General features: G+C 42.2%; 1 pseudogene; it reads left to right on the forward strand.

Moving 5' to 3' along the window:
- The first annotated feature begins 465 nt into the window (after positions 1–465).
- On the forward strand, positions 466–1,326 carry LOC136136031 (zinc finger protein 502 pseudogene; annotated as a pseudogene).
- The last annotated feature ends 2,504 nt before the right edge of the window (positions 1,327–3,830 follow it).

The raw sequence follows: 3,830 nt of genomic DNA on the forward strand, positions 1-3,830 counted from the left end.
ACGTATGGCAATCAGTCTCAATGTGGGGGAGGGAGCCCAATTTCATAGATCGAACTAAGATAGATGGAAAAGATGACTTAGATTCAAAAGTGTCATCATCTACTAAAATTACATACAGCTTGATTAAATAAAAAAGCATAGGAAAACTGGTGGAAAATATATTCTAGTTTTATCAGATATACAGAGGAGTAATAACTTCCTCTGGCTGCCAGCAATAGACAGAGTATAACAAAGAAGAATTACAGTGTTGACAATATTGAAAAAGTTAAAACTTCTGTACAGTAGCAGTGACAAAATTAATGTAAAAATAGCAGTGGGGTTTCCGTGTACCTCCGGGATCGTGGTCGCCGCCCTGCGGGGAGCCCCAGGACATCATGGGCTCCCAGTTTTTTTTTTTTTTTTTTTGGGCTCCCAGTTTTTCAACCTTGAAGTCTTCTACAATCAAAGCAAAGAGAAGATTTGTGAATGTTGAATATGCAAGGAGCTGAAGACAAAGAGATTGAAAGAGAGATTTGTCCAGGTTGGGTGAACAGGTCTGTTCCAGAGCAGGATGGCTCTGAAATTGATTTGCCAGAGATAGCATCAAAGAGATCCCAAGAGGATGAATACCAGGATCCTACCTTTGAAGAAAAATATGTATGTGAGAGCATGAAGGAAAACCCTCCCAGAGAGGTTCCTGGACCATGCCTTTTCCAAGAAGGTTTTGGGGGAATAACTTTCATCCACAAAGAAGCACCTCCAGAAATGATTAGACAAGAATATAATTTTGAGAGAAGCCTGCTTTTGATCTCAAGTCTTGTTACACATCTCAGGGTTTCTACAGAAGACAGCCTACATCAGTGGGAGACAAGTAGCATACACACCAATGAGATCTCAGACCAAAGTAAATGTCCGACCCTCTCTACACAGAAAATATCTTGGAAATGTAGTGAATGTGGAAAAACTTTTAATCAGAACTCATCCTTTACCCAGCATCAGATAACTCATATGAGACCCTACACATGTGAGGAATGTGGGAAAATTTTTAGTCGTAGTTCATTCCTTGTTCGACATCAAAGAATTCATACCAGAGTGAAACCATATGGATGTGGGCAGTGTGGGAAAACATTTCGATGTCGATCATTTCTTACTCAGCATCAGAGAATCCATACTGGAGAGAAACCTTATAAATGTAATAGATGTGGGAAGGTGTTCAGTCAGAACACACACCTCATTCATCACCAGAGAATTCACACTGGTGAGAAACCTCATTTATGCAACGAATGTGGCTCTTCTTTTCGTAAACACTCAAATCTTACACAACATCACAGAATTCAGGTATTATAGAACTTAAAATACACATACAAATGAGTACAAATAAAACAAAAGAAATCTGAACAAGAGGGATGGATTTCATCAACGTCAATATCCTGGTTGTGATGTTGTACTAGTTTTGTAAGATGTTACCATTGTGGGCAAACTGAGTGAAGGGTACAGGGAATCATCTGTGTTAGTTCATATAACTGTATGTGAATCTATAATTATCTCAAAATAAAGTTTAATTTTGAAAAGTGGTCTTCCCAACTCTGCTTTAGCCATGCCGTGGCAGGGCGGGTTCTACAGAAAGTTACAGATCCATCCACCAAGAGTGCAGAGTGAGGGTGCTCAGCCTCTACTACCAACTGTCTGAATCAAACATGATTCTCCAACAGCCCATCTACATAGTCAGTGCCATCACTGTGGTACTTGTAGTATTTTAAAAAAATTTATTAATATATAGTTGATTTACAATGTGTTAGTTTCATATGTTATACATATACATATGTATAACATTTTTAGATTCTTCTCCATTATAGGTTATTACAAAATATTGAGCCTTTCCCCAACTTCTGTATTAGGACACTCTACATCTACAACTCGAAGGTAGAGACCGTTGCCAATCCTGGTCCTTTTGGATTTCTGTTTCTCAACCAGGCTTTCCTTCACTGGAATTTTCAAATTTCCTTTTATCATTTTGAAATGGGAGGCCCAGTGTCTACCTGTGTTGTTGAGGATACAATCCTTTTCCTAAAGTACTTCTCAGCGAGAAGTTGGAAGTCTTAACTACCCCTGTGGGCAGAGGCCACTCTTCATTGAAGAGCTTTGTCAGAGCCTGGTGGGTTTGAAGGTCTGTGCCAAGCACTCTGTGTTTAACCCCACCACAGGCTTATAGGGTAGGTATTTCTGGTGGAGTGGGACCATGTGATTTGTTCTGACCGAAAAGTTGTGAGCAGAAGTAATGCATACCATATCCGTAGTAACTGTAGACACATCCAGACATTTAATTGCAGGTGCTGAACCCTCTAGAGATCTCTATCCCCATTGGCCACAGTGACCACAGGGTGTGGGATGGTGAGTGCTCCATCAGCCTGCGGGTTGAAGTCAGGGATCACAGAGCAGAGCTTCCAGCTGACCCACACTGGATGTGCACTGAGAGCATGAATCAAACCTTTACTGCTCTAAGTGACTAAGATTTGATGGTTTGTTTATTACAGCAGCATAACCTAGCTTATTCTGACTCATACATTCTTAGAGTCATTTTTATATATGAGGGAATTGAGACCCAGAGAAATTTAATATTTGTCTGAGGTCACAAGTAAATAGTGATGCTGAAATAAAACCCAGGTCACTCTGAATAAAGCCGCCCCTTGTCACTGAGCCTCTGAGTTGGGCAGAGGGGCTGCTGACCTGGCCTGGCCAGCCTGATTTCTCAGAGGATTTCTCAGTGTGGATTGACACTGGTTCTTTTCATAAAAAAATAAAATCACAATTAAATCTCTTAATCACAACGCCTCCCTAAGAACTTGGCAAACCAAGGAGAATGTGTGGCTTTCAAGACTGTATTAGAAAGACTTTGAGAAATAAGAAAACAAGTCAGAAATTCTTTATTCTTTTTTTTAACAGCAATTAAAAAAAATAAGTTTTATTTACCTATCTATCTATCTATCTATCTATCTATTTATGGCTGCGTTGGGTCTTCGTTGCTGCGCGTGGGCTTTCTCTAGTTGTGGTGAGTGGGGGCTACTCTTCGTTGCTGTGCACAGGCTTCTCATTGCGGTGGCTTGTTTTGTTGTGGAGCACGGGCTCTAGGTGCACGGGCTTCAGTAGCTGTGGCACACGGGCTCAGTAGTTGTAGCACATGGGTTTAATTGCTCCGCAGCATGTGGGATCTTCCCAGACCAGGGCTCGAACCCGTGTCCCCTGCATTGGCAGGTGGATTCTTAACCACTGTGCCACCAGGGAAGCTCCAGATATTCTGTATTCTGATTGGAAGATCCTCTGAACATTGCTTACTAATGTTTTCAGCTCACATTAAAGAAGTCTCTACTCTCACCATGCCTCTCCACATTGCAGCGAAAAACAGCATGCTAAGGGCCAGACATGTACTCCCTTGATTAATACCATTTGATGGCTAATCCTATAGGATAGCATTAAAATTTCTCAGCATAGTGTGCAAAACACTGCAGGATGTGGTCGGTTCTCCGATTGCAATCTCATCTCTGACCATCCCTCAAACTCTCTCTTCCTCATGCAGTCATATGGGGCTCCTGGAACATGCCACACTTTCTCGTGCTCCTTCCTGTGCTGCTCTGTGCCCTACACGCCCATATAGGCCACTCTCCCTTCTTCGTTCAGTTAACGCCTACTCATGCTTTAAGAGTCACCTCCCCTGGCAAGCCAGGAGCACTGGTGATCACCCATCCATAGCCTGTGAGGGATTAGAGGGTAAGGAGGCCAGGAATGGAAGATTCCTCTGAGTTGTTGGAATGCCATGGCATTTTCCCTTCCACACCTGTTTCCCAGCCCTGGGG

The sequence above is a fragment of the Phocoena phocoena genome, chromosome 16 (assembly GCF_963924675.1).
Source record: "Phocoena phocoena chromosome 16, mPhoPho1.1, whole genome shotgun sequence".
Lineage (NCBI taxonomy): Eukaryota > Metazoa > Chordata > Mammalia > Artiodactyla > Phocoenidae > Phocoena > Phocoena phocoena.